The sequence below is a fragment of the Pelobates fuscus genome, chromosome 2 (genome assembly GCF_036172605.1).
Source record: "Pelobates fuscus isolate aPelFus1 chromosome 2, aPelFus1.pri, whole genome shotgun sequence".
Taxonomy (NCBI): domain Eukaryota; kingdom Metazoa; phylum Chordata; class Amphibia; order Anura; family Pelobatidae; genus Pelobates; species Pelobates fuscus.
Window position 1 is genome coordinate 35,900,184 of NC_086318.1, and position 22,015 is coordinate 35,922,198.

Sequence of the window (22,015 nt, forward strand, 5' to 3'; positions counted from 1 at the left end):
CGAATGTTGCAGCCACTTATGTTAGGAAAATTTTATTTATCAACATCTATAATCTGTGCTAATATGCGCTATTGGTTTTGCTATATTGATGATATTATGGTGGAGTGGGGTGGCACGTTCGAGTCCTTACAATGGTTCCATAGTGAATTTAACTTACTTTCTGAAACATTCAGTTTACTATGGTTCATAGTGAATTTAGTATAATTTTTATGGAAACTACTGTGTATAAAATAGACTTGATTCTTGTGACAGATTTGTTTGTTAAACCAAATGACAGAAATATTTTGAGAGTGCTCATCCTTCTCAATTACACTTTGCCCTCCCAGGTCGTCAATTTCTTAGGGTTGAACGCATTGTGATGAATAATAATATTTGTACACAGAGACTTCTTGAAATCAGTAGCACATGTCTACAAACAGGTTACCCCAAAACACTACTGAATAAAGAATTAAGTGCTGGGGGAGGAATGAGACACATGGAGGGGCTGGGGGATGAGACACATGAAGGGGCTGTGGGAATGAGACACATGGGTGGTCTGGGTGGGATGAGATACATGGAGGGGCTGGGGGAGGAATTACTACACATGGAGGAGCTGGGAGAATAAGACTCATAGAGGGGCTGGGAGGATATGAGACAAATGAAGGTGCTGGGGAAGAACAAGACACCTGGAGGAGCTTAGGAAATGAGACACATGGAAGGACTGCGAAGGAATGAGACACATGTTTGGGCTGGAAAAAGAATGAATTAAAATAATGTTTGTGGGGATGAGACACATGGAGGGGCTTGGTGGTATTGAGACACGTGGTTGACCTGGGGGGTGAGACACATGAAGGGAATTTGGGGGAATTGAGACACATAGAGGGGCTGGGGACAAATTGAGACAAAAGTAGGAGCTGGGGGATGGGGATAAGACATATGCAGGGGCTGGGGGTATATGAGACAAATGGAGGAGGTGGAGGAGGAATGAGACACATGGAGGAGATGTGGGGAAATGAGACATATGGAAGGGCTGGGGGAGGAATGAGACACATGAAGGGGTTTGGGAGAATTGAGACACAAGGGGGCTGGGGGAATAAGACACATGGAGGGGCTGGGGCAGGATGGGATGCATGGAGGGGCCGGTGGAGAAGGATGAGACACATGGATGGACTGGGGAGAGAATAATACACATAGCAACACTGTCACGGATCACAAGAACGGAGGACCTGCTGCTGCTGGTTGGGAAACAAGCGTGGATACTTTCAATATGCCGGCCCTGTGAAAGTGTGCCCTGGGCACTCCCTTAGTGAGTGGTACCCGGGGCAGACCACACCCACTGCCCCCCCTTAGTACGCCACTGTAACCACCTATAACATCAGGAGAATGATGGGGAGAATGAGACAAATGGAGGGGCTGGGGGGAATGGAGACACATGGAGGAGCTGGGGGCGATTAGACACATGGTTGCGCTGGGAGGGGAGGATGAGATACATGGAGGGTTGATGGGAGAATGAATCACATGGTGAGGGGGGAACTGAGACACAAGGAGGGGAGAAATGAGACACATGGAGGAGCTGAGAGGGGATGAGAGGAGATGAGACACATGGATGGCCTGAGGGGGGATGAGACACATAGAGGAGCTGAGGGGGAGAATGAGACACATGTGGGGCTGAGTGGGAGAATGAAAAACATAGAGGGTCAGGGGGAGACACATGAAGGGGGCTGGGGGAGATGAGACACATGGAAAGGTTGGGGGAGAATGAGACACATGGAGGAGCTGGGGGCGAGGAAACACATGAAGTGGCTGGGAGGGGGAATGAAACACATTGGAGGGGTCTGCAGGGCAATTTTTCTGCACCAGGCCCAGTGCTTTCTAGTTCTGCCTCTGATAGGCACTATTTTAAGAACATATTAGCACATTCAACAATGGGCCCATCCGGATCTTTCTGGGTTCAGTCAACCACCACTGAAGGCTCACAAAGAGGCAGATTCATTCAGGAAATTAAAACAGAATTCAAATTAGAAATAAACGGGCAAAATTTTTAAAAGTAATCACCAATTTAGTAATGTTCCATGTTTGAATTGTAGTTCATGTGGCTCAGTCATCAAGGGGCATTTTTTCAAATCACTGTAATGGAAAAGAGTTTGCAATAAAGCAAATTTTTACTTCTGAATTCACTTTCATAGTTTATGTTCATAAATGCCCTTGTGGCTTGATTTACATTGGTGAACCACCCAGGGGCATACCTGGAGTATTTGGCACCTGGGGCAGGTCCTACATTTGGGACCTCCCCCCTCACAACTTTAAAATGTAGAAAACACCCTGATTTTTTTTTATGTATTTAGCACTGAGCAGTGTTTGTATATTTTTAATGTAAGCATGTTTTTGTATGGAGTATGTGTGAGAGAATGCACGGGTGTGTTTGCACGTATTTGAATGCAGGCGTGCATTTTTCTGTAGTGTGTTTTTTAATATGGTGGTGTGTTTTTATGTAGTGTTGACATTTGGATGCAGGGTTGTATTTTTGTGTAGTGTAGGCGAAATGCTGAAATGTATGCACATATACACATATACTTACATATACACACACTGGCACACGTACAGAAACACACGTGTAGTTACATAGAAACACAGTTATACACAGATACAGACAAATACTGACACACATACAGAAACACAGAGAGCTACACACAGGCACACATACAGATAGACACATACATACAGATACACAGACACACATATACAAACACAGACACACAAACAGATGCACAGACACCCATGTATTAGTGTGTGTTTGTATAGTGAATGCAGTGTGTTTGTGTAGTGAATGCAGTGTGTTTGCATAGTGGATGCAGTGTGCGGTTGTATAGTGGATGCAGTGTGTGCGGTTGTATAGTGGATGCAGTCTGTGTAGTGGATGCAGTGTGTGTGTGTATAGTGTATGCAGTGTGTGTATAGTGAATGCAGTGTGTGTATAATGCATGCAGCTTGTGTGTATATTGTATGCAGCATGTGTGTATAATGTATGCAGCGTGTGTATAGTGAATGCAGTATGTGTATAGTGAATGTAGTGTGTGTATAGTGAATGCAGTGTATGTATAGTGAATGCAGTGTGTGTATAGTGTATGCAGTGTGTGTATAGTGAATACAGTGTGTGTATAGTAAAAACAAAGAAAACGTTACCTGCGCTCTGGCCTAAATCCTCATGTGCATTTAAACAAAATGGAGGCTCTTTAGTTTTATTCCAATGGCCATTTGAATATATAAGCTCACCAGCCACGTCAAGGTACTAAGCTACTGCTGCTGTAAGCGCGGTGCTTTATCTTTGTGTTTGTATATGAATTTTGTATCACACAGCTATGTTACATTGCTGCCAGGCTCCCCACGTTTTTCTTATTAAGATTTTATAAGTATGTAGGGGCAGCACCCCTTCCTGTCTCATCAGAGAAATTTGCCTTTTAGCTGATACCAGCAAGGTGATTTGTATGTGTTATAGCCCTATTCAGGGTAAAGTATGTAGGGGTTTATAAAACACCCCTTCATGTCTCATTAGAGATGTTTAAACTTTGTCTGATACCAGCAAAGTTTATTGAATGTTTAGAAGCCCTATAAAGGGTTAAATGTTAAAGGGTTTATAAAACACCCTTTTCTGTCTCACTTTGTCTGATATCAGCAAAGTTTATTGAATGTGTAGAGGCCCTACAAAGGGTTAAATGTGAAAGGGTTTATAAAATACCCCTTCCTGTCTTATTGGAGATTCTTGGCTGATATCAGCATATCTAATGGCTAGTGTAGGAACTCACCTATTGAGGCTTGCCTTGATGTGGCTGGTGAGCTTATATATTCAAATGGCCATTGGAATAAAACTATAGAGCCTCCATTTTGTTTAAATGCACATGGGGATTTAGGCCAGAGCGCAGGTAACGTTTTCTTTGTTTTTACTATGTATTTTAAGCTATTGGATACTAAGCTACTGCTGCTGTAAGCGCGGTGCTTTATCTTTGTGTTTGTAGTGTGTGTATAGTGCATGCAGGTTGTATGTATAGTGAATGCAACTTGTATGTATAGTGAATGCAGTGTATGTATAGTGAATGCAGTGTGTGTATAGTGAATGCAGTGTGTGTATAGTGAATGCAGTGTGTGTATAGTGAATGCAGTGTGTGTATAGTGAATGCAGTGTGTATAGTGTATTTAGTGTGTGTATAGTTCATGCAGTGTGTGTATAGTGTATGCAGTGTGTGTATAGTGTATGCAGATGCAGTGTGTGTGCTGGGAAGGTGAGCAGTTTTTATTGTGTATTGTTTGCCCCCCCTCTCTGTCCAGGGAGGGGACGTTTCCTGGTGGTCCGGTGGCACAGCATAGATAGGGAAGTGAAGAGGGGCCCAGAATTCTGCACGCTCTTTTCCCATTCAGCAGCAGCATCAGCAGTTCCTCCGTTCTTACAATCCGCGAGAGCGGATCACAAGAACGGAGGACCTTCTGCTGCTGGTTGGGAAACAAGCGTGGATACTTTCGAAATGCCGCCCCTGTGAAAGTGCGCCCTGGGCACTCCCCTATTGAGTGGTACCTGGGACAGACCACCCCCACTGCCCCCCCTTAGTACGCCACTGGAACCACCTATAACATCAGAGAGCACATGTCTAAACACAGAGCTGATATCTAGTTACCTAGTTACATATCCTCACATATGTGTTTGCTGTTGATCCAAAAGAAGGCAAAAAACACAGTCAGAAGCACTTCCAATTTTGCAACAAACTAGAAAAAAAATCCTTCTTGACCCCAGAATGGCAAACAGATTAATCCTTGGATCAAGCAGCTATTACCCTACTAATTAGACATTATATCCCTGTGTGTTATGTTTTTGCAAGTATATATCCAATTGCTGTTTAAACATATTTATGGACTCTAATAAAACCCCCTCTTCAGGCAGAGAATTCCATATCCTTATTGCTCTTACTGTAAAAAAAAAAAAAAAGTTTCTTTGCCTTAGATTAAATCTCCTTTCTTCCAGCCTAAATGCGTGACCTTGTGTCCTATGTATAGCCCTGTTTGTGAATAGATTTCCAGATAATGGTTTGTACTGGCCCCGAATATATTTGTATAATGTTATCACCCTTTTTTTTTTTTTTTGAATTCTTTATTTTTGTAGTGCTCAGATTGACAAACATGCTTATATCGCCACGACAGCAGATACAAGTTGATGGCATAACAGAGAATAAACAGTTTCATGGCGAACATTGACAGCACAATTTTTAAAAGGAATCAAGCTAAATAGAAATGTCTCCAACATTAGTTTCAATCAGGCTTATAGTTGCGTAAGGGTATGGTAGACATTTTAGTTAAAGTCAGAAGCTAATTAGGTTTAACAGCTTTAAACAGGGATTCACAGTAGAGGCTTTCTAAATTATGCTAGTAGTAACCATTGCATATCTAGGAGCTGTCCTAAAGTGTTGCATATCAAATGTAGAGTACAGGGTTAAACAGTTAAAGGATACACAGGTAAATCATGAACATGGCAGATTAATGCATGCCTATTGCTTTAGACTAAGTCGTAGGAGTAGGAGTAGGAGCACAAAGCCACTGAGTGCCAGAGTATATAGACATAGAGCTCTAAGTAGCCTTGCAGTAAAGTAAAGTAATAACATGCCTCAGGAGGAATGAGTGCTCTAAAAGTAACTAGCACGTGTGCGTTTCTAGATGAGTGCACGTTCATTATTGTAAGATGCTAACATGTTGCATAGTGGTGTGATGGGAGTTGGTGTATGGTGTGGCAATACATTACAGAAAGTCCCAAGAGGTAGAAGCAAGTTCATGCAACTATTAAGCAGTTTAGTCCCCCTGAGTGAGGCTCCATCTCCAGACTGCCACTGCCTCCCCTCCAGACTTGTCATCCAATTCCTGAGCGTCGCTGGGAGTGGGAGCATTCAGAAGTAAGCCAAGGTGCTGCCGCTCTGGCGGGGGTAGGGGTGTCCCTCCTGCCCCAGGCTGGTGTGTAGGCCTGCGTCTTCTGGCCTGAGACTCGGTGGCATCTATTGCCCGAGTGTCTCCCCCTCGTGGGGATGGCGGTAGGTCTGCCGTTTGGTTGCCGCTTGAGAGTCCGCCCTTGTGGCCGACGCTTGCGGGTCGTAGCCCTCCTGGCCTTCCGCCCGGGTGGGCTAGGGTAGGTGAGTGTCGGCTTTCGGTCCGGTGCTGCGCCCGAGGGAGTCCCCCTCTCGCCTGGCCGCCCAAAGCTCTTCTTACTTGTTGCTTCAGCGCGCTGTGCGCGTTGCTGGAGCTTCTCCCAGAAAGTGTGGAATAGGGCATCCAGACGCTGCAGAAGGTCTGTGCCGTGGTCGGAGCCCTGCTCAGGGGTTGCAGGCTGAGGGAACAGTTGCCGCGGATTCTCCGCCGCCATGTTTGCTGAGCCACGTGTCGCCGGTCCCGGTGCCCTCACAGTGTGCATAGGCTCGGTCTGGGTTCGCGGCTTGGGGGGGGGGGTAGGAGGTTTGAGCGTCAAGGTGGTCGTGGAGCAGGTAGGTGGAAAGGAGAGCGGCCATCTCCCCCTTGCCAGCCATTCTGCAGGCCTCGGTCACGGCAGCTTGGGATCTCGGGTAGATATTTCTTCGAGTAGGGTGTCCAGAGGTGCACCCCGAGATTCCCTGTTCAATAGTGCCCTATTAGAGTGGATCTGTGCCGAGTTTATTGGGTATATTCCCCGAAAACAGGCTGAAAGTGCAGGAGCTCAGTTTTGGCACGTCCACTCGGCTTGGCAGCTAGGCTCCGCCCATGTTATCACCCTTTAAAGCGCTCTTTTTCCAAACTAAAGAGATTTACATTTTTTTACCTTTCTTCATAACTCAAATGCTCCATTTCTTTTATCAATTTTGTAGCTCATCTCTGCACTTTTTCTAGTGCCATGATATCCTTTAGAACATTTGCCCAAAATTGCAAATGAAGAGAACTGATAAACCTGTCCCTGCTAATTTTTGTTTCCACAATCATGCAGTATACCAAATGAGATGGCAAGCAATTGATTTTTGTGCCCATGCAATTTAGGGGTGGTGAAAGACAAAAATTACTTAAAATTTGTGAGGAATTTTGGATGCACAAACTGGATTGTCTGGAACCAAGATGTCTTAATAGATTTATCCTTATTTTTGTAATCCATGGTGTTCCCATTGTGTTTAGGTTATATATATATATATATATATATATATATATATTTATTTGTGTTCGGGGCCATTGCAGTAATGAAAATGAAATCGTGATTAAGTCAATTACCTTAATTAGCAAAAGTCAGTTGAGGTGTGCCGATATTGGCTGAGGTATATAAACAGCATAAGCTGATGGCTTCCAGCGGCCTAATGTTTTCATCACATGTACCGGAATTTATTGGCTTGAGGCACTGAATGCTGCCCCTATCCTGAATGAGTGCCCTGAATATTTTGTGGCTTTCTAGCTGAGTTGTGTAAATACTAATCGTATGTATACCATGAATTTAGAAGTGGTAAGGGTAGCCCCGTGAAGTGACAGGAGAGGGAGTGAGGCGTGAGGGGTGTTGACAGTAGGTATATGTCAAAAACTTTCACTGGGCACCATGAATTGTCAGTGGGGTAGTAATGTATAACAACTGCTTGACCTATCTGACTGGTCTTAACACCGTGTTGCCCCGTGATAGTGAACTCTCGTGGTCTTAGAAATCCATAGAAAGCCAAGTATATTGCTGTTTTGATAACAGAGTTTGTATGGGGTTCAAAAGGCGTTGTATCCAGTAAGCCTGAAATACGTTTGAACAGTTGTATGTCGATAGGCAACCTACGTTGTGGAGTAGGACCATTTTCTTTGTATATACCCTTAAGGATGGTTTTGATGGGGTAGGATGTGAAGCGTGAGGACGTCCAGCGACGCTCTAGCACAGGTTTTCTGTTCTATAGAGCAGGAAGGGCCCTCTAGTGGCTGTCTAGTAGACAGCCACTAGAGGTGGAGTTAACCCTACAAGGTAATTATTGCAGTTTTATTCTTCCAATGGGCAGAAGTTGTCTGGGTGCCTGGCGTGTCCCTTTAAATAGAGAATGAGGTTAAGAATGGTGTGTTGCCCCATACATGCACACCACTAAGTGCTAGAATTAATGAAGAGTTTTTACAATATCTAAGTCACTAAGTCATTTGCAGTGGAAGGATGATTACTGGCATCCAGGGCGACAGCTTACCAAGAGCTGTTGTAGATATATAGGCCAGGGAGGAAAAGAGAAAGATATACAAGTAGGGGTGTAAGGGAGAGAGAGAAAGGGGGTAGTAAAGACACACACACAGAAGGGGGATTGTGAACAAGGAAACCCAAAATAATAAAAAAAAATGTGAGTCACAGAAATTTGCAACAAAGAAATACACACCTTCATTTAAAATGTTCTGATTTAATGTTTTTGAATAACGTTTTCAAATGATTTAACATTTTGTTTATACATTTTTAAAATGATTCAATATTTTGAAAAATCTTTTAATATCGCAATACATTTTTGAATAATATTATTTTTTTATATATGATACATGTTTGTTACGTTACTATTTTGAAAATCACTGTTAAAAGTTAATTTAAAAAAATATATATTAAATAATTTTAAAAGCTTATCCAAAAATATTAAACTGAGGCCTTAGCTATTTATCCATGCTGTATATTTGCCCCTAAAATGTCTTTGTCAATTTTGAACAATTGCTAAGTTATTGAATAAACTCATGTGTACATTAGGACACATGCATCTTAGCCATCAAGAGGTCTTACATTAATATTAGAAAATAATTTCTACAAGCCTACTGTTGTTCATCTAATGGAATTAAAAGAGATTCACACAAGATCTTGTTTTTTCTTTTTTTAGTAACGTGATACAGCACAGATCTTTTGTGGTGTTGGTGTATTTGTAAATCCAACTAGAGTATCGAGGTTGACATCCGTATTACCAGGAGGAAGGTGGAATGTGAACTTCTGTAGTAAGCTTGCAAAAAAGATAAATAGTTCCATCCTTGCAAGGTTTTCACCAGCACATACTCTGCGACCTGCAGTACATAAGAGCATATACTTGGTTATATATACATATACTATATTTAAAAAAAAACAAAAAACACTTAAGTTCTAAAATTGCTTTAAACAAAACAAATATGCATCCATAGGCGTGCGCAGCCTATTGCATTAGGGTATGTACCCTAAAGCACAAACACACGCCGCGTGTATATGTATGTGTGTATATATATATATATATATATATATATAAATACACACACACACACACACACACATACATACATACACTGCTGTGTGTGTGATGGTGTTGTTTGTGTATGGGTCCTGTGTGTGTGTAAGGGTACTGTGTGTTAGGGTGCTGTTAGTGTGATGTGTGTGCGAGGGTGCTGGTAGTATGCGTGTTTGTTAGGGTGCTGTTAGTGTGCTGTGTGTGAGGGTGCTGTTTGTGTGCTGTGTTTGTGTGAGGGTGTGTGTGTTTGTGATGGTGCTGTTAGTCTTTTGTGTGTGTGTGTGTTTGTGAGGGTGCTGTTAGTGTTCTGTGTGTGAGAGGGTGCTTTGTGTTTGAGGGTGCTGTATGTGTAGGTGCTGTGTGTGTATAGGTGCTGTGTTTGTGTGTGGGTGCTGTGTGTGTGTGTGTGGGTGCTCCCCGGGTCCTCTCCTGCCTCCCCCCATGCTACAATGGGCTGGTGGAGAGGGAGGCTTAGAGCAGATCCGGAGCTCGGATAGCGCCGGTTCTGCATGAGCCGACAGGGGAGATCCTGTGATCTCCCCTGCTGGTCTCAATACAAAGGCGTGCCGCAGGGATTAGGGTGTGCCCAGGCACACCCGGCACACCCCATGCGCACGCCTATGTATGCATCACAAAATGCCTCCTAAGGTGATCTGATAGAAATGTTTAGTAAATAGTGTTAAAATGCACTGCTAATTAACTAATTTATGATGGAACAACCATAACTGCTAAAATAAGTTGTCCTTGAAGTTGGTAAAAACACTGAAACCAAATATTGCTGGTTAAACCATAAAATGAAGACATAATTGTGCTTGTAGTGTTCCTTTAGCAGAAAAAAACAACTTTCAAACTGTATTTTATTTCAAATTATTGATTTATTGTTGGTGTTAAGTGACAGTCCCTACTAGCATTAGCCACAGCAAATCAAAATTCGAATCACCCGAAATGATGGGCTATCGCACTATTCGGTTTATATGGAATTTAGGTTTCCGACTTTGTTTTGGAATTTGGAAATTCGGGCAAACCCTTCAAAATGTGGCGAAATTTTATTTTAGAGTAAACAGAATCTCCAAGTGTAATAGTTACTACTACATCTCATATAAATGTATTCCCAGTGTAAGCGAAGATAAAAAACAAAACAAAAAAACAGTAGTATATAAATTGTGCGATTAGGTATGTGAGACACCAGCAGGAAATAAAGCACACTTGGCATAACATTAGCCCTTATAGTGTTGCTACTGAAAATAGTGCATTGTATTGCTTTCTTCAGCAGCACTGAAAGAGAAAATAGTAAAAAGATACTCCACTACCCAAATACCAATACACTACCTAAATACAAGGGATATACCCATAATAAAATCATGAATGCATTTAATTGTTCATTTTTCCATTGGGTGTATATCTAAAAACAGTTTTCAAAGGCTGCAGATCTCGTCTTCTGCTTTTGCAAGCCATCCCTTTCTAATCATGGCTGAACTTTCTATGGCTGTCTAATCACAGACTTCCCAATGCAGCTCAATGAGAAGAGTTTTCAAGGCAGGTGCACTGGACAATTGCCTGTCTCTAGAGCTTAGCTCCACTGAGTTAAACAATCCAGGTAGTAACATGCACGGAATAACAGCCAGAGAGGTGTAACAAGGTTTATTTATTAGATGGACGAGTTGATCCATTCATTATTACCGATTCATTCCGAGGAATAATTTCATAAATTGTGGTGGAATCTCAGTAAAAATAAATTTACTAGGACAAGATTGCCACGTGATATGTGCACTTGCATATGTTGATGTATCGGTCGGTTGGTTGCACGTGGCAACGATACAATCAGTAGTGTAAGGAGTGTGAACATATGTAACCTGCTACTGACATGCTGTCAGCCATTTTGCTGTTTATTCATCATCTTAAAATATAATCAAAGAAGAATATTTACTCTAAGAAATAAGAAGAAACTAATGGATGTCTGGACTGTTTTTTTGGATTGCAAAAGGAAAGGCTATTTTGAAAGCGTGTCTTGTAAGATGTTGCCAGGGGGGGGGGGGAGGTTGAAATGTGTGCTTAAGTTGTGAAAGAGGAAGTCAGGCTTATATGTGTTAACTCTTGTCATAGACAGGTGATATTTTAGGGAAGTAAGAGGCATGACTGTGGTCAAGTTATCTGTTAGAAAGATCATGGGATGCTTGAACCTTTGAACCTTAAATTTGTCAGTTATGCTAGAATTTAGCCAATAGGAAATAAGACCATATTTGGAGTTCTGATTCAAGCTAAGCGAAAGGCCAGTTCCGGGTCATATGTATAAAATATGAGGAATTGTAACATGATGTTAGATTGCTTCTTGCCAATCTCCATGAGATATCTTGTGTATTGTAATGGTCAATTAAAACGCTTTTATTGAACCTGGTAATATTTCTTTTCTACTTCCACAGTTGGGGGCTCTTTGTCCGGGATCAGAATACCACAGACACCAGCGGAACACCTGCACCTGCCAACCATTTCGTGGGCACTCAAACAGACCGGTCATATGAAAGGTAAGCCATACCATTTATAAAACATGGCATTAGTGTAATTTTTGAGTGTCCATGAAACAAAGAACGGTGCAGGTAAATGCTAGTCTGTGTGACCTGATTTCTCAGCCTTTTATTGACCATTTGTAACGTTACTATTTATGTCTATGTTGTAAAATATACTGCAGTATTGGTGTCTATGTCTGAGTGATTCTAGAATCAGTGGTAGCACTGACAGGTAGTCCCCTAGGAAGACTTAAGTGACTAAACTTCGCAGACCCAATAGGGGTTTGGTGGGCCTTCAGAAGTCTAAACGTAGCTCTGTCGGTGAGGGTCTCTTTGATATGATGTATCCCTGTCATGTGATTGTGGCTAAATGTTGAGGTTAGCCACGAGAATCTATCTCCCAAGTCTAAACGTAGCAAAGCGAGATTAGATTATTTTTGTGTCTTAATTTCACCCAGTCTAAACGTAGCAAGGTGAAGTTAGGTTGTCTTGTATTAATTGTGGCTAAATGTTGAGGTTAGCCACATGAATCTAATCTCCCAAGTCTAAACGTAGCAAAGCGAGATTAGATTGTTTTGTTTTAGTGTCTTAATTTCACCCAGTCTAAACGTAGCAAGGTGAAGTTAAGTTGTCTTGTATTAATTGTGGCTAAATGTTGAGGTTAGCCACATGAATCTAATCTCCCAAGTCTAAATGTAGCAAAGCGAGATTAGATTGTTTTGTTTTAGTGTCTTAATTTCACCCAGTCTAAACGTAGCAAGGTGAAATTAAGTTGTCTTGTCATCTTATCTCCCAAGTCTAAACGTAGCAAAGCGAGATTAGATTATTTTGTTTTAGTGTCTTAATTTCACCCAGTCTAAACGTAGCAAGGTGAAATTAAGTTGTCTTGTATTAATTGTTTAAACTCATAAATTCAATATAGCATTTGAGTAAGGTGTATTGTGTTAAAATTGTATAAATGTGTATATGGTTTAAATTTTAATAAACTGTAACATCATTTGAGAAGAGATTTTTGTGTAAACTCCAGTTGTCAGTCAGTATACAGACTGAAAATTGTGACCTTTCGATCTCTCAAAAGGTGATACAGTGAGTGGTGTTTCAAAGTACAAGTAACAGAAATGGGGTTGAATCATGGCAAGCAGCTTGATTATGGGGATAGTATACCCAGTGATTCCCCAGTTTATTTAATGAAACAGAAATATGGCCCTTCAAGTATTATGTATTCAAAGAAATGGGCAAAGTTAACTAAGAATAATATAAATCCATGGCCAGTGGTGGGGTCATTAGACCCTTGGGTGTTGTTAAGTTTAAGAACAATGTTGTTAAATGGAAAAAGTCTTTCAAAACTGGAGTGGTCTGCATATATGTTATGGCATGAGGAAATTGAAAAGAAAAAGCAAGAATGTTCCCCCCAGTCAGGTGCAACAGGAGGGGCATGTAAAGGAGAGGGTACTGGTGTTGCCTGTTTATTTCCCTCACTGGACAATTTAAAAAGAAATGTTAAAAATCCTCCGCCTTATAATGATGTGGATTTTTTTATTAATCATGAGATTATGAATCCCTCTTTGGGTCACCCCCCTCAGCAGATGGTTGATGAACCACAGCTTGTACCCCGAAATTTAGCTGGTGCCCCGGCCATGTTGCATCGAGGTGGTAGACCTGAGAGGGATATTAGACTGCCTAAAAGATTTGTTGATCATGCTGTGGTAACTACAGGTTTATCAGGATGTAGCAATGTGTTGCCTGAGAGTGAGGCTATGATTTTACCTATTAGAGAAGTGGGACAGATGGATAATGATGGGAGACCAAGGAGGATTTGGCAACCTTGGAGCCCACAAGACATAGCATCTTTACAGGTATCATTTCCTGCCCCCTCTAAAAGATCCAAATGGGTTTGTAAAACATTTAAAAATAATGTGTGCCAGCTATTTCCCCACAACATAAGATCTTAATGAGTTAATGGAGACAGTATTAACCCCTACAGAACATACTAAATGGGTGGCAGGATATAATGAGTCCCCTTTCTCATGGCCTGCAAGGGTGGGGGACAGGCAGTTGCACACATATGGGAAAATTGCCCTGATGAGAGTAGTGATGTTGTCCTTAAGAATTGGTATGCATTCCTCAGTATTAAAGTAAAAACAGTTTTTACCCAGCCTATTGACTGGACCAAAATACATAGCATAGTGCAAAAGAAAGGAGAAAACCCCCATGAATATGCCCCCATGAATATGCGGAAGCAATTAAGGTTTTTGAAAGTTTTGAAGATATCACGATTGAATAAATTAATCCGTTCATAGTGTATACCTTAGTAAATGGTTTGGATGCTATAGTAAAAAAACAATTGATGTTATCCTTAAAGGGATGGCGTGATAAATCACTTAATGAAGTATTAAGTGCAACATCAGAAATTTGGCAAGCTATTCAAATTAAGGAAAATGCAAAAGCTGAGCACATAATGCTACAAGCTGAACAAATGCCTGTTAGATATTGTGCACAGCAGCCAAGACCCCCACAGAATAATGTAAGAAAATTCATCAAATGTTTCAATTGTGATGGATATAGTCATATAGCAAGAAATTGCAAGGAGGTAAAGGGGGCAAGAAAGCAATTAGAAGAAAAAGACAGACTAGATATAGAGGAAGATTGGGGTCTGAATATGTATTGTTAGTGTACCTGTGACCCAAGGTCCAGAACCTATGGTACATTTGAAAGTAAATTAATTGTATGTGATACTGAGGGAAGAAGAAGTAAGTGATTTTGGTGGGCAGAATGTATATTTAGTGGGAGACCAGCATTGCCATCATTGTTGTTTAATTCTGAATGGTCAAGGCTGGGCCTAGAATCTGTATTGGCACAGGTGTGTTCTTCATGTGTTATTTGTTTACAATACAATGCAGGTCAGGGACCTAAGATTAAGCAGCTAAATCATCCTCCCTGTCCATGGAGCCCATTTGTAAATTTACAAATGGACTTCATTGAATTACCAAGGGTAATGCAGTATCGGTATGTGCTGGTAATATTAGATATATTCTCAGGTTGGATTAAGGCTTATCCTTGTTGCCATGTCAATATGTCTACAATGTTTAAGAAATTGTTACAAGAATTTATACCCAGGTATGGGTTGCCTAGGCACATTTACTCAGATCAGGGAACACATTTCACAGGAAAAGTAGTGCAACAGATAGCAAACAGTTTGCAAATCCCTTACCATTTACATTGCTCTCATCATCCTCAGTCAGCAGGAGCAGTTGAAAGGGTCAATGGATCATTGAAAAACAAAATTGGAAAAATTGCAGCAGAGAAAGTTAAAGTGGCTTAATGCACTTCCTCTTGCCTCAATGTCTATGAGATTCTCTCCAGTTTGAAAGCAGGGTTATCCCCTCATGAAATTTTAATAGGAAGACCAATGTTCACAGGAGGGGTACCTATAAAATGTAATTCTCATGAGATAAATGATGATTTAGTAATGTCATATTGCATGTAGCTAACAAAACGATTAGTCCCTATATGCAGGTAAAAAGGCTGTACAGCGAACAAGTGAATACCAACCTTTGCATGCCATCGCTCCTGGAGATTATGTTATGATAAAAGATCATTCACGAAAGCACGCGTTGCAACCAAGGTGGAAAGGACCTTGTCAAGTGTTATTAACCACTAATTCAGCTGTTAAAGTCGCAGAAGTTAAATCTTGGATCCACATTTCTCATTGTAAACTGACCAGCGCTGAAAAAGATTTTTTCACTGGAAGAAGAATAGAGGACTAAGGAAGCCGTTTTCCCTTATAAAAAGGGGTACTTTTTAAGGGGAGTATCTTTCTAATCCAAAGTCAACTCTACTGTTTTTCTTCATGAATCTCAAACTGGTTAAACTTATATTGTCCTTAATGATTGTCATTATGAATTTTTTTAATTTGTCATCCTCTATACTACGTTAGCTCCTTTTTTCTTTAATACACGTGTAGTTTGGGCCGAGAACCCAAGTGATTTTTCTTCATGGGAGATAGATAATACTTTCGTTAAAACAGCTACTGAATTGTATAAATTGTCAAACAAAAGTAATCATTGTTGGGTTTGTGGGTTTGCTCCGCATTCCATGAACTATGGTGATCCTTTTGTGGGGGTGCCATGGTCTATGGAATCTCTTTATGAGAGAGTAAGAGCAAATAAAATGGGGTTTGTTGGGTTTATTCAGAATGAAGTATCCAAATCTGAGGAGCCTGCTAAGGTTCATTTAACATATCCCATTACTAGTGAAGCAGTAGTAATTTCTAACAGGGATCAGAAAAGTCCTGATAAGATTGTTAAGCCTATAAGCAATGCTATTGTAATTTTTGAAAACAATGTCCTTTATAATCTATGTTGGTCTGAAACTAATTCTGCCCCTTGTACTGGTAGATTGAAAGCTTTTTGTTGGAAACCCTTATTAGAAGAAATTTTAACAAAGTGTCCCATCAAGGATAGAATCCCGGTGATTACTAATCATGTATGGGTAAATTTGACTTCTGAGGTAGAAATCATGGATAATAATTATGATCAGAATGAACATTTAAATGTCACTATTTTGAGATGGGCCTACTTTAATACTCAAACTTTAACTTCCAATCTTTTTATGTTACTGCCCTATATTAATCAACCTATTTTTGACTGCTCAGATTCTCGTGTTATTGATATTCATCTTCCATTTGGGGTATACTATTTATGTGGTAGTTGGGCGGTAAAAAGACTTCCATGCAATTGGTTGGGAACAATGGGAAAACGTATTCTCATTGGAGTTATTTTAGTAGTATTGATGCTTGTGTTTATATATGTTGCAGTGAATGTCCTAAAGTGTTCATGCCGATTAATCCTCAAGAGCTGTTCACCTTCATCTCCCCCTGGCACAATTTCGAATCTTGAATTGTCTCCTATCCGGTCACAACTCATACCGACTGGGAATACAGACATGCTTTCTCGTGAAGATATTGATCGTGTGCGCATCTATTTGGAAAGTCCTGCAAGTGCTGTTTAAAATCACTAGCTCACTGAATGACCTTCGCTAAACATGGAAGTGTTGCACGGAGCTTTTTGTGGTGAAAGTCCTAGCACCAAAGGGAGGACTGTGAACATATGTAACCTGCTACTGACATGCTGTCAGCCATTTTGCTGTTTATTCATCATCTTAAAATATAATCAAAGAAGAATATTTACTCTAAGAAATAAGAAGAAACTAATGGATGTCTGGACTGTTTTTTTGGATTGCAAAAGAAAAGGCTATTTTGAAAGCGTGTCTTGTAAGATGTTGCCAGGGGGGGGGGGGGAGGTTGAAATGTGTGCTTAAGTTGTGAAAGAGGAAGTCAGGCTTATATGTGTTAACTCTTGTCATAGACAGGTGATATTTTAGGGAAGTAAGAGGCATGACTGTGGTCAAGTTATCTGTTAGAAAGATCATGGGATGCTTGAACCTTTGAACCTTAAATTTGTCAGTTATGCTAGAATTTAGCCAATAGGAAATAAGACCATATTTGGAGTTCTGATTCAAGCTAAGCGAAAGGCCAGTTCCGGGTCATATGTATAAAATATGAGGAATTGTAACATGATGTTAGATTGCTTCTTGCCAATCTCCATGAGATATCTTGTGTATTGTAATGGTCAATTAAAACGCTTTTATTGAACCTGGTAATATTTCTTTTCTACTTCCACAGGAGCATGTGTAGGAATACAGGATATACGAGTATTTCCCCTCCTCCATTGTGCTGGGCAAGCCATGTGGTCAAACAGGAATTTAGTCTCTATTCGGTTGATGGATAAGAGTATGTGTAGGTTGAACTGATTATGGGAGGAGCTACATGCCTATATAAGGGACCTACACTGTATGATCAGGGCTCAGACTTTGCTGTTTTTTGGTGACATTAGTCCCTCTGAGTCCTGGTCGCTGAATCGAATAAAGAATCTCTTCCTTCCTGAAGAAACCTGTGTCCATCTCTCTGTGCTTGGCTTCCGTCAGTTTCTCCGGTATCATTTGGTGCATTGGCCGGGAAGCTCATCGTTCAACGGTAGCTGAGAAGCAGAGGTGTGAGACGGTCTATCTTTGCCCACGCTCTCTACGACTGCACCCCTGAACTTCTGCGTGGACCTCCCTTCGTCTCGGCGCCACTGGTCTGTTGTCCAGGAGATCATCGGCCTCTACGTAGTAAGTGCTGGGGTGTCCCCGTCGATGAGTGTGAACTCAGGTCCAGGAACGAGGAGGTAAGACGACCACTGTTTTAGACGGTGGACCCACTAGGGGTATTGGATACCGATTGTGCGGTAGGCCCATAAGGGGTTATTTGTGTATGGAATCTGCCCCCTCCAGTGGAGGGAAGGAGCGAAGGCGCACCGCTCATAATTAAACGCCCTGTAGTCAGCCCGTTTAATTTTGGTTTGGAGTTAGGCTGGGTTCTGTGTAAATAGCCCAAGCCGGACACCGGTGTCTTGTCTAGACTAGCGTTCTAGGGTGTATATTACGTTCGCTAGGTCGGAGGGACCGGGAGACTAAGCGGCGTCTGTGTAAATTCAGTCCGCTAGATCTCAACCTATCTTGGCTAAGTGGGAAGGCGTGTAAATTTGGAACCCACTAGATTTTTGATAGAGTATATAGACTAAGAGGGTGCTGTTGTAAATTCCGCCCTCTAGTTCGCTATATGTGGTGCTTGGGCAGCGTGGCTAACCAAAACGGATGTAAATAGTTTTAGGTAGTCCATCGAGGTACTGGCCAATAGATTAGTTGGGAATTGTAAATGTGTTAAAGATTGTTGTAGTAGCGTGTATATCTTGCTAGATAGCGTGAGCTCTGCCGTCTAGCGAGAGTGTGAATAGTGTGTAACTGTATTATAGCGCACGGTACCATAACCATGTATAATTACTGATACTCGCTCTGCCTCTATAATTATTACTATACCCTGCCCTAGGTCTGTCTCTCTCCAATGCCCTTCTTCCCTACAGTACGCGCATTGGTTCCTACTCAAAGGCTCCCCATTCCACTTATTCTCGCCTTTATCTGTTCCCCTATACGCTTCCTTTTCCCTTCTATCTACGCCTGCGATAGCTACCGCTAGCATATCCGCTTTCCTTCGCATCTTTCGCTCTTCCTCCTTCTTCGTCTCTGTCTCCCTATTCATATAGACCTTATTTGCTATTCCCATTAATTGGGTTATGGACATCCCTACAAACCCTTCTAACTTCTGTAGCTTACGCTTTATATCTCTGTAGGCTTGGCTGACAAAGGCAGAGTTAACCATTCGGGAATTCTCAGGAGCCTCTGGATTAAAGGGGGTATACAACCGGTATGCCTCCAATAATCGGTCATAAAAGGCACTGGGCGATTCATCACATTTCTGCAATACCTCAGCCGTCTTAGACATATTGATCGCCTTTTTCCCTCCGGCTTTCATGCCAGCAATAATAGCGTCCCTGTATGCTTTTAAACGGGCCATATCTGCACCATTGACATTCCACTCCGGATCAGTATTTGGATAATGTGCTGCGGCCCATGCTGCTGGGTTGGCCTGATTTTGTGTACGGACCACTTCTTCCATTGCTTTAATTGCCGCTTGGTTTATCCGTGTCCTTTCCTCGTTGTTAAACAATGTCATAAGCAGTTGCTTGCAATCAGCCCAAGTGGGATTATGTGTCTGGACTATGGAGGTAAACATACAGTAGCTGTCCATTAGCTTCAAAGTCTTTAATGCATTGTTTTCGACTCTGGGTGTTACGGCAGGCATTACAATTGCCACACCTATAAAATCCTTTTAATTGGTTTAAAAAATTGGACTTAAATTTATCCGCATTCGGAATATTATTAGTTAAAATTATTTTCATATTTTATCCTGAAGTCCTGGACTTCAGAATAATCAAGTTAGAAGGATAATCTCCAAACATTGGCACTGGCTGTTAAAGGACCCTACTCTATCAACATTCTTACCCTCCAACCCAAAAATAGTACATAGAGGAGTAAAAAATATGAAAATAATTTTAACTAATAATATTCCGAATGCGGATACATTTAAGTCCAATTTTTTAAACCAATTAAAAGGATTTTATAGGTGTGGCAATTGTAATGCCTGCCGTAACACTCAGAGTCGAAAACAATGCATTAAAGACTTTGAAGCTAATGGACAGGTATAAGGAATAAAGGAATTGATAACATGTAACACACAAAATGTTATTTACATGTTAACCTGTACTTGCAGACTAAAGTACATAGGCAGGGCAACTAGACAATTAAGAACTAGGATATGTGAACATGCCTATAATATTAAGAGACAGTTTCAACAGCACCAGGTACCTCTACATTTCCAAAAGTTCCACAATTCTGACCCCTCACTGTTAGAATTTATGGGGATTCACCAGATAAACAAAAACTGGAGGGGGGGGGGGTAATTTTATTCAAAATCTAGGCTGCACAGAAATGAGGTGGATATTTGAATTAAATACCCTCATCCCCAATGTACTTAATAATGACTTTGACATCTGTCATTTTTTAAATTAAACTAATTAGAATTTTTTAATTTACAATATAATATTCAGTCCAAGCAAAATAATAGAGGGAATGTAATGAAATATCCACCTCTATCCTTAATCAATTCTATTCTTTATTTTTTATCTATTCATTTTTAATGAAATTTGCACATAATACTTTTTCTTGTCTTTATATCTGTATATTTTACACTGTCACTTTAAATTGTGTATAGTGGGGATGGTTATAGGATTTCTGTATATACATCTGAAAGAATGATATTGACATTTGTGTTTTTTTTCCCCTATCTCTATAAAATTAGGTACTGACAATATGTATGTTCAAAAATTCAAACAAATACAAAAAATCACCCGTGAAACAAAGTGATTAATAAAAACTTAACTTATAGATACACAGCTTCCCAAGGTTATTTCCCAGCTGATAACCATATGATAGAACTGTATAGTGATAGGATGTTTTAGGGATTCTGCTGGTGTACCTAAAATAGAGGATAAAACATAGTGCAAATATTGTTTGATACTCAAAGTAATGTACTGGTATATATGCAATCACAAGTTCCAAATTGGTAAAGCGTTTTATGGGTGCCTCCCCACGATGTAGATGGGGGGTATTGTTCAGTGTCCCTCCTCAAGTGATAGCCAGTGGGGTATCAGGGTCAGCAAGATGATCCAAAAGACTCCGACCAAATGAATACTTCCAAGGCAATTTATTCACTCATAAAATCAGGAGGTGTACAAAATAAATGAAAACAAATATAAACAGGTCACCGGTCCTACGCGTTTCGTCCTTGTGCAAAAGGACTTCCTCAGGGACATCTTTTAGTAAAAACAACAATGACATGTACAATGGCTAACAAGACATCCTAAAAAACACTACCACATAAAATCTTATAAAGGGCTAATCCCTTCAAGTCATTGGTGGAACAGTGAGTGTCTTCCCTCTTCTGAGTTTCCATTTGTTACCCGGCATCTTTCTTCAGGTGTAACTTCTTAGCCGGAGATTTCTGATCCCTCCCGCATGATTCTCTTCCATTCCCGCATACGTCACGCGTTGCGTTCTTATCACATGACCCGTATGCGTTCCACACTCGAGAAAAAAAAAACATGGCCGTGCGTTCCATCATAATAATAAGGGAATCCGCTTTTATTTACACACATTGATCATACTCGAGAATCTAAACAAGAGGGCTGTTAAATATTGCACACAAAGTACCAGTAATAATGACAAAATCATTGATATATCCTCTACATCTAACAATATTAATAAATCGACAGAAATTAAAATTGAATGCAACAACTTCCTATCCAAGTGTGCATTCAATATGATTACACATTTTTGTCTCTCATAACATTATTTTATTTTTATTTTTTTTTAAATAATTTTTGTGGTTTCTTATTATATGTTAAACCAGTATTTAATACATTTATGACATGAATGTGAATAAACAAAAATAATATTAAAGTGACAAATCCTTAATTACACATCCATATTGTGTCTAGCATGACCTATTACTCTTGCCTAATCAAATGACTCAATTTAATTTAATTTCAAGAGTGATTATCCAAATGGGAAGGCAGAGTGTTATATCTCTCTTTGACTTAATTAATCCAAAAAACAAACTATATCCATATCTACATTTAACCCCCTTGGAGTGAGGGTACCCAATCTGTGAATCCAATATGACTCTCTTTGAGCCAAACGCTTTTCCCTATGTCCCCTACCCCACACACACAGTACCCCTACCAACCACACAGCACCCCTGCCCCCCACACAGCACCCCTCCACAGCACCCCTATCCCCCAGCATCCCTCC